Source organism: Octodon degus, unplaced genomic scaffold (genome assembly GCF_000260255.1).
Source record: "Octodon degus isolate 3935 unplaced genomic scaffold, OctDeg1.0 scaffold00382, whole genome shotgun sequence".
NCBI lineage: Eukaryota > Metazoa > Chordata > Mammalia > Rodentia > Octodontidae > Octodon > Octodon degus.
The window spans coordinates 243,298-253,312 of NW_004524958.1; the positions used below are offsets into that span (position 1 = coordinate 243,298).

The 10,015-nt window shown below is 54.4% G+C and overlaps 1 pseudogene; it reads left to right on the top strand.

Annotated features, from left to right (window-relative positions):
* The first annotated feature begins 7,061 nt into the window (after positions 1-7,061).
* Positions 7,062-10,015, top strand: part of LOC101565103 — a 4,966-nt pseudogene continuing 2,012 nt past the window's right edge.

Consider the following 10,015-nt stretch of genomic DNA (forward strand, 5'->3'; position numbering starts at 1 on the left):
AGGCCAAGGCTGGGAACCTCTGATGCTGCCTGGGGTGCTGTGACCCCAGAGGGCACTCAGCAGCATCTGCAAGTGTTTGGTGGCCACTGGGGAGGTACAGAACTGGGAGGTCGGGGAGGTTCCTTCACACCTGTGTCACACTCGGGGTCCCTGCCCAGCCCCAGGCCCTGAGAGCTGGATGGGGGATGAGGCTGGATGATCCCAGGCCTGAGGGACATCAGGACAGAGACAAGTGGGGAGGGGGAGGGCAGGACAGCTGAGGGAGGTGGTTACCTGCTCACCTGCTCACCAGTTCTCTCTGTTCCTGTCCCTCCTGTCGGCCTCCCCAGTGCTACTGCCACTACTGTAACCCGGACGTGGAGATCAGGTAGCTACTGTCTTGGAGCCTCTGCAATGGGCCCAGTGTGTGAGGTGGGCAGGGCTGGCAGCTCCAATCACAGAGTCAGGAGGGGAGTCCCAAGCGTACACCCAAGACTTCAGCCACAGGAAGAGGCCAGGGAAGAACCTGACAATGGACAGGTAGTCAGAACAGGAAGAGTTCATTCATGAATTCACTCAGGAAACTGTATTTTCAGATTTCAGAAATTGTGGCAAAGTACACAGAACATAAAAATTTACCTGGCTGAGTACAGTGGTGCACACCTGTAATCCCAGCACTCTGGGAGGCTGAGGCAGGAGGATTGCAAGTGCAAGCCCAACCTGGACAACTCAGCGACTTAGCAAGAACTTCAGCACCACACCATTAATCTCTTCTTTGTCCCTGTTGATTTACCTCTGCTGGACCTTTCATATCAATGTAGCATATGGTTTTTTTGTGAAGCGTTATTCACTTAGCATTATATTTTCAAATTTCATCTATGTGCAGCATTAGCTGTACACCATTCTCTTTCATGGCTGAACCGTGTTCCACTGCATGGATATACCACATTTGTCCATCAGCTGAAGGACGTTCAGTTGCCACTTTTTGAGTATCATGACTAGTGATTTTATGAACATTTGTATATGATTTGCTTGAACCTCTTTTAAATTCTTTTGGGGACATATGGAGGAGTAGACTTGCTGGGTCATATGAAATTCTATCTTGACCCTATTGAGGAACCTTCTCAGTAAGCTTTCATTGACCCCTTACTCTTTGATGGAACCTAGATTTAGTGGTGAACAGAGTGGAGAAGGGTCCTGGGCTCACAGGAAGACAAATCAGATGAAAAGATGACTGAAGCCGATGTTGAAGTGCCCGAGGCTAAAACAGTGAGGCCAATCTCTTGGTCACTGGGTGGCCATGGGAAGCCTCGGGAGAGTGACTCGGAACCAAAGTTGTTGATATGGAGCAGTAGCCAGTCGGACAGGAAGCCAGAGCACCTCAGGTGCAGAAACCTGCTCAGCAAAAGCCCTGAGGTAGAAAGTGGTAGACAGTGTCCCTGATGAGCTGGGAACTTCATGAGGGTGGGCGGGACCTGGAAGACACAGAAAGCATTTGGGATTTGATCCTGGGACTGCCCAAAGGTTTCCATTGGGAAAGTGAGGTGTTGCCATGACTTGGAGTACAGTGGAGAGGCCGAGTGAGCGGCTGCTGTTTCCATGGGATGACAGGAGCATGGGCCAGCTCTAGTGGGAACAGAGGGGAAGAAGCAGAGCCTCCTGCCTCGATGGCAACACTGGCCTCTCCTGCCCTGCCAGCCTCTCACCCTTTCCCTCCCCAGCAGCCAGAGCCCTCTTAAAGTCACACATGGTGGGCCATGGTATGCCCATTCAGGCTGAAAACCCACCATGGAACCTCACCAACTGTATCAGCAGATTCCAATCTATAAAAAAAAAGCAAAGCCAGGGGACTTCTCTCCTGAAATCTTCCTCGGCATTCAGGATAGCACTGAGAAGATTCAAGGTAGCTTGTTATCCACATCTCCTGAGATGAACCGTGGGACGCTGCTGATTTGAGAGCTGCACTCAGCACCCCCACAGGCCCGCTGCTGGCTGTGGTGTGGGCCTTCATCACTCATTTGCTTGCAGGGCAGTCTCCTGTTGATGGTCCTGTGGCAGGAATTCTCAGCGATCAGAGCTGAGCAAGTGCCAGGGTCACGCTCTCCTTAGGGCCTTGTGAGCTCAGTCCTTCTGGTCCTGGAGAGCTCTCCAAGGTCTGAGGCACAAGCACACGACAGGTGGCTGTTGGTCTCCGATGCCTGAGCACTCTTAGTCCATGTGATGCATTTTCCCATAGTTTTCCATCAGGTTCCCTTTTCAGACTAGGGACCCGGGGGCTCCCGAGAGTGTGGCGGCCGACTCTTACTTGTGATCACACCCAGCCCCATGGCGTGAGCTCTGAGATGCTCAGGTTGGGATTTTCCGTTTCTCCAAAGTCCCCTCCACATCATTTTCCCCTCTGTTCCCATGCACACCCCACCCCTGCCCATCTCAGGCCATTTGTGACTCCCAGAGAACCCATGTTTCCTTTTGTCTTCATGCCACTGTGCATGCTGGGCCTTCCCACCAGGCCAGGCTCACTGCCCTCTGCCTGCCTGGAAAATGCCTCCTGGGCCCTCAAGGTCACTGAGGTGCACCGGCGTTTGGGAGCAGCGCTGGGCTGCTGAGCCCACGCCATGGACCAGCAATGCTGGAGGCTCTCCTCGCCTGTCATACCATGTCTGTTTTTTTTTGTTGTTGTTGTTGTTTGTTTGTTTTGTTTTGCAGAACGGGGGATTGAACTCAGATCTTTGCGCTTGCCAGGGAAGCACTTATTCTACTAAGCCATCTCCCCGGCCCCACACCATGTCTGTGTATTGGTGTTCTGGTGTCTGACTTGATAGACCAAAGCTGGCAACTTTCTCTGTGAAGGCCCCATATGGGCTCCATTGTGGTTACTCGTTCTGCTGTTCGACCTAAAGCAGCCAGAGACAGCATGTACACAGTGGGCCTGATGGATCCATCAGCTGGCGAATAGATAAGCAAAGTAGCATGCATCTGTCCCAGGGAATATTATTGAGCCATTACAAGGGATGGATCTCTGATACATGTGAGAATATGGTCAAATCTGGAAGTGTTGTGCTATGTGGAGGAAACCAGACACAGATGGCCACATAGGATAGGATCCTCTTATATGAAATATTCAGAAGAGACAACCTCAGAGACAGAAAGCCAGCTCGTAGTTGCCAGAGGATGAGGAGGTGAGGTAGAGGTAGTGTTTGCGTACTGGGTTTATTTTTTGGACAGGCAAGAATTTCTTCTAGATCTCTCCGGGAGCAAGAAGCATCTCTCACCTGCCTGGGTGCTGTGCCTGTGAGCAAGCCTGCGCCCTAGCTCCGCACTCACCTTACCCTACCACCAGCTTGAGGGTGCAGAGCGGCTTCCGGGCAGGTTTCCCTGCTCTCTGGAGTGCGCCCTCTAGTGCAGCGGGAGCAGCCCAGCTACCTCTTCCTGTGCTTCGTGAAGGCCTGAGGGGTGCCCTGGCGGAGGAGGTGGGGGGTGGCTCCTGACCGTGTCCACAAGAGTGCTTTTCCAGGAGACCATCTTGGTGCTGGATGGGAGAGGAGCCAGCCCCTCTAGCCTTGTGTGGGGCACAGTGGGGAACTGAGGCAGAAGGCTGGGCTGTGCAGGTGGCCCGGAGCCCTGTAGGGGTGCTGGGGTGGCAGAGGAGAGGAGTTTGAGGGCACAGCAGGATGTAGATAAAGGCACAAACGCGCCTCTCTCTACCTCTCCCCTTAGAAACGACCCCTGCTGCTCCTACTAGCCGGCCTCTGGCCCAGCTCCACCCTCCCGGGGCTCCTCTCCCTGGCGTTGGCTCCCAGGAAGGCTGTGTCTCCTGGGCAGCGGTGAGAGAGAGGAGAGCCGCGTCGGCAGAAGCCGGGCAGCAGCCGGACGACTGCGGCTGGAGAGCGGCCGCCTGCGCCACAGCTTCCCCCGCGGACCCCGCCGGCTCCCCCGACCCCGGCTCCTTACTTAAATAAACGTGCACTGCTGAGGGCTGCACGCCTGGTTCCTCTTCAGGGCTGGACTCCGCCTCCTCGCACTGGCATCGTGTGCCAGGCACAGGCGCGGGGCGTCTGAGCTGAGATTCCACCCCGTGTGCCGTGTTCCCAAACCCCCTCTCTGTCATGCAAAGATTTGGGGCCCACTGAGGAGATGGGTGTGGGTCTGCCGGTGCGGTGAGCCGAGCCCTGGCCCTCCAGCTGACACGGTTCTTGGATTTTTTTGATACAAGGGATTGAACTCAGGACCTTGTGCTTGCTAGACAGGTGCCACTGAGCCATCTCCCCACCCCCTGTCTTTTTTTTTTTTGAGGCAGCGTGTCCTATTCAGCTCAGATGGGCCTTGAGTTCACTTTGTAGCCCAGGTTGGCCTTAAATTCATGGAGATCCTCCTGCCGCAGCCTCCTGGGTGCTGCAATTACAGGTGTGAACCACACGCCCGGCCCAACTGGCACAATTCTTGATGCTGGGGGGGGGGGGCAGGTCCTGGCTAGGGCTGGGCTCTGTCGATGAGGCTCCTGTTGCCCCCACCCCCAGCCGGTTGCTGCTGGCCGTGCAGCCTGGGTTGGGCGAAGTGCTGCCTCTTAAAGCCTTATATACCATCTGCAGAGGGGGTGTTAACAGTACAGTGCAAGCCCGCTTATGCTCAGAACCAATATTGGGTTGGATCATCTAATTAAAAAACTTCAGCTGTTTTCCTCCGAATCATGTGAAGGTAGACCCATTTGCCGATCTCCTGAAATAAGCGCAAGGTGCAGTTCTGGCATGCTTCTCTGAACCCAGCTTCCTGGATGTCTCCTAGAAGGGATGGTAACTGTTGTAGAGTGATGGGTGTGAAGCACCTTCCATCAAGAAAAAAGACCAAAAGCTGTGTGTGTCGCTGGTGTGCCAATTTGAACAGAACACATTTTGGCTGTGCTAGCCATTGGCCTTTGTCACATCTTTCGCAAACTAGTTAAATTTGTCTCGAGAGGAATAATTGTTTTGCCTTCAAATACACCTGGTTTGGGTTATAGTTAATTGCATTGTATAAGTGAAGGAAATTCTACTGACTCGACAAGTTTTTGGGGTAAATAAATATAACTGACTCCCATAATCATGCAGCTGAGGGGGTAGAGGCGCCCAGGCTGACTGCAGAGCCCCCAGCCCCGAGTGCAGTGGGCACTGGCTGCACAGGCGCCAGGGAGCCTCACGCACCCAGGGGTCGCCTAGAAGACAGAGGTGGTGCGCACACCGGTAGATGCAGCCGCCCTGGGGCTCGGGCCGGAGGATCCCAAGTGTGAGGTCGGCCTGCCAAAGAGACAGACTGTACCTCAAGATAAAAAGGAAATAAAAAGGGTGGGGATGTCCCCTCCCCCCGTGCTCCCTGGGTTCCTGGGGAAATACAGCACTGTCCTGAGCAGGTGAGATGACACACGCCCGACACTGCTGGGGTGTGCTGTGACCCCCCAGATTCATGTGCAGAAACCTGAGTTCCTAAGGAGCAGGGCTGTGAGGGACTCCCAGAAGGCATTCAGGCGGAGGCTCTGCCCGCAGGATGGGCGGGTGCTGGTAGTAAGGAACACGGCTGGCGGGCAGCGCGCTGTCTGCCTTTCCCTGCTCCTGGTGGGGAGGCTCCCCGGAGGCCCAGGTCTGTGACTTGCAGCCTCCCAGCCTGCGAGCTGCCATGTTTCTGGCCCGGTAAGTGTCCCAGGTTAGGCATCTGTTGGAGCAGCCAGAGCCACAGGGTTGTGTCTCTCTCCTGGGAGAGTTTCGGTTACTGAGGGCTGGAAAAATCTACCATGAGTGAAGTACTTTTAAACTCTCAAGTAGCCATAGTGCAAGCACAAAGAGGCAGGTGCAATCAATTTGAATAATGTGCTTTAGCTCAATATATCTGAAATACTCTCAATTCAACACACAAGAAACGGGATTAGTGAGATCAGCTTTGTTTTATGTATTCTTTGAAGTCTGTCAGGTTTTTATTTATTCATTCACATCCCACTTCAGCTGTTAAATTTTCACAAAAGCACACTGACCTCCAGGGCTGGGGCGCAGCTTAGCGGCACAGCACCCCCCAGCACACGAGAGGCCCTGGGGTTGGTCCCCAGCTCCGCAAAGGGGTTAGTTGCAATTATATTTCATAAAATATGCCATTGAAAGCAGAAGCACATGTCCGTGTTGTTTCAAATACACTTATACGTTGTCCAACAATTGACTCAAATATCAATTTTAGAATTTTCGTTGAAATGACATAAAAGGTCAGTTTCCTAACCCAAGCCTAGTCACAAACATCACACAAATCCAGTGCACCCGAGGGCAGGGCCGGGGTGGCATATGGTGCCAGGCATTGAATCTAGTCCCTGCGCTTGCCTAAGCAGGTGCTTAGTCTGCTGAGCTATCCTGCAGGCCCTAGAGACCTATTTAGAGTACCGATCCCTGATGTCTGTCCTTAGGGAACGGTGCCTTTGTTTGATCTTTTGTGTTGAGGCCTGGCCTGCTGCACTGCTCCTTCTGAGGGCCTGGTGCTGTCTGCCTGCCTATAGTGTTTCTATCTAACCTAGTTGCCTGCAAAACAGGCTCTCTCGACCTGTTCCTTTATGTCAGGATCCAGTCCCTTTCCCTCACTCTGTTCCCAAGGAAGCTGGGAAGACAGGAGCCTGAAAGGAAGGAAGGAAGCTGATCATGGACACCTTAGCGATACCTCTGCTATTTCTGTCCTACCTCGGTGAGCCTCACCCACCTGAGTGGCTGTGGGGGTTACCGAGACAGCTCTTTAGACGAGCAGGGACTTTTATCAGCCCTACTGTTGCTAAGGTTAGGTGATTCCTACTGTTGCCATGGTTACAGCGAGTCCTACTGTTGCTATGGTTACCACCATTACGTCCGGGCAGAACGTAATAGAACATTAAGCCTGGCTCAGAGCCCAGGCTTTCTGCAGGAGTCGGCGGAGGCACGGCTCTGGGATCAGTCTTCCGACCTGGACATGGGGTCTGCCCGCATCTGGGCGGAGGTCTTGACTAGGCGAGGATACAGCTTAGCGCGCAAGGATGGGTGGAACAATCCCCGGAAGTGAGCGACGCCGGTGACGTCACCACGCAAGGGGCGTGGAGCGGCGTTACCATGCCGACCTCCGTGCGCTCGGAAACGACCCAGTCCCGCCGGAAGTCCCTACGACTAGGCCCGAGCCGGCGGAGGTCACCTCTGTGGACGTTGGCCCATCATCCCCACAGCCCCCCGCTCCCCCGCAAACGGCTCGGGGAAAGCGTGTGACAAGCGTTGTGAGCTCACTGTCACCCTGGCCACATGCGTCTCACCACACTCCTTTTTCCCGAAGAACGCGTCTCACGCCCAAGGCTCTGTTGACACTACAAGACCCAGAAGTCCCCGAATGCCTCTGGCGTACGAGTTGCCTTGGAGACAGCGGGCCGCCGGAAGTGTGGAGATGGAGGCGGGGCCAGCCCGAACGCAGGGTTCCGATTGGTGGAAAGGCCCCCTCGGTCTTGTACGGGCGGAAAAGAGTGGCGCGGGTTGCGGGGGCGCTTCCGAGGTCTGGAAGGGGTCTCCAGGGAGATGAGCGAGCCCCGCCCCTTGACGCTGGTTCCCGGCTTAGCTTTTCCGCCTCCATGGTAACCGCTCCACTTCCCCGGCTTGTGACGTCATAGTTCCCCTGGGTGGACGGCAAATTTGAAAAGGTCAAGAGAGAGCAGAGCTGCGCCACCGACCCTGCATCCTCATCTTGGGGATGGTGGAGGAAGGAAGCCGACTGCCACCATTCTGAGCTGAACAGAGCTCGTGTGGCACCTCTTACCCCAGCCCCCGCCGCCGTGCTTGCCTACCTGCTAGGAATGGCTCATCATGGGTTGGAGAGGCCCGGTAGCCATAGCTACAGTCCCTCAGCCCATCGTGAGCCCCTCGCGTTCCCAAGCCCCGTCCCTGATCACCCAGCTCTCCCGCTTCAGAGCTCCCTCTGACCTTTAGACCTTTTTCCTTCATCAGGCCTCAGTTTCCCATTTTAAAAGCAGGGGACATAGCTCAGTGGCAGAGCGCCTGCCTGGCAAGGGCAAGGTCTGGGTTCTGTTCCTGGTGCCATGAAATAAAGTCAAAGCCATGTCTAGAGTCCGGTGTCAGCCCCTTACCGTGCGGGGGCCTCGAGCAGGGCGCACAGACCCGGCTCCTCGGCTTGCCCACCTGATGGAAGGGGACGGTACAATGGCAGCGGTAAGAACCGTTAGGACGAGAAGCGTGGCTGCGCACACCGTGACCCCTCCGACCTCAGACCTTTGACGAGGTCCTTTGAGTGCAGGGTTGGGACGCGTCACCCTCTCCGGGGCCTCCAGCGTGGATCTGCAAATGGGACGTGTCGGATTCTGAGAGATGCAGGCTCTCGCTGGGGCGTCAGGGGAAAACTGCAAGCTCTGTCTTCTCTCAGGGGGGCTGTCTTTATCCCGGGCTGGGGCTCACTCCCACGCACCAGTCCCAAAGTTGCATGGTCAGTTGAGCCCTGGGAACTCAGCTGTACACCAAGGTAGCTTATCAAGGGCGGAGGACTTCGCGTTGTCTGGACTTTGTGTTCGTCCGAAACGAAGCTTTCTTCTTCGTTCCTCCCCAGTAACCCTTCCGATGCCTCCCTCACCGCCTGTAAGGGAGGTGTGTAGACTGTGAATCTTCTACCCAGCCAGGGGAAGGGGCCAGCTGCCCTCCTGCATCATGGGTGGAAGAGCACGCCCCTCTGTTCCCACCCGCCGCTCCTCCGCCCTTCTTTTACCTTGTCAAGCCCTCTTGCTTGTTGCCTGAGTGCATTTTTCTGGCACCAAATATTTGAGTCTGGGCCCTGTTTCTAACAGTGGCTGAGTTCTGGCTGAGAGATCTGCAGGGTCTGCTGTGGAAATGCCAGCATTCCAGAGACCTGTCCTTGTCCTGTCGACTGCTGTGCAACCCCGGGTCAGGCCTCGCCTTTCACAGAGACCAGAGTGGCCTTGGGCTAGTGGCTGGGCCGGATTGAACTTCTAGCTTCCAGGCCAGGCACTGCCCAGCTCAGCTAGGGGACCTTGTACAGCGCCGTGGCCCTAACGTTCCCACAGGGTGCAGGCTTCCCTTGGGGGTCACTTGCAGCAAAACCTTCTAGTCAGCGGTTCTAGGACGCACCGCAGACCTCGCTGCAGGCCCTCCGTCAGGCGTGAAGTACCCTTTCCTCTCTCGGTCTTGGTTATGCCCTCACCCTTGCGTGTAAATCCGTGTTTTCCACCTGTGTTGCGAAATCAGGCCAAGCAGGGGCCCTGGCCGGGGCTGTGGGAGAGGACGAGGAGCTGGGGGTCTCCTGCCTGCAGAGTCCTGCAGAAGCATGAGAATGAGGCAGCGGGGGACAGCAGCGCAGCCGCATGCTGCGCCGCCAGGACAGGGTGACTCCTTTCCTTCCAGTCCTGCTGGCACCTGCTATACTAAATTTGGTATTTAGTATTTCTGTGCTAAACTATATATATATATATATATATATATATATTTTTTTATCACAGGTGCTTATATTATTTCGCATACATTAAAATTTTAAGTGGTATGGTACTAGATGTCTCCCAGAAACCAAGACATTATCATTTGAATCTTGAGAGTACACTAAAAGAAAACTGTGGACTATATATTCATCATTATTTATTTTACGCTTGTTTAAAAAATATTTTAGGGGGCCGGGGAGATGGCTCAGTAGAATAAGTACTTCCTTGGCAAGTGCAAGGGCCCGAGTTCAATTCTCAGTTCCGAAAAAAGAAAAATTTAAACGTTTCTTTTGTAAGCAAGGAACCTATCTGTACAGTGAAACTTTGATCGTCTTATAAGGGCCTAGTTGAGATTCTCCTGCCTCAGCTTCCCGGAGCGTGGGATTATGGGCTTGCATCACTGCATCTGGTGTGGAAGGTTTCACTTGTGTCCTATTTCTGTGAACACCCCGTAAACAACCGTCTTCATTTTCAGTGAGCTTTTCCTCAGTTCTAGCTGAAAGGATGAAACACTCTGTTAGGTCCTCGTGATTAGAACCCTCCCATTGTAAAGAGAAAAAGCTTCTACGGACCAGCCTGTTGAAA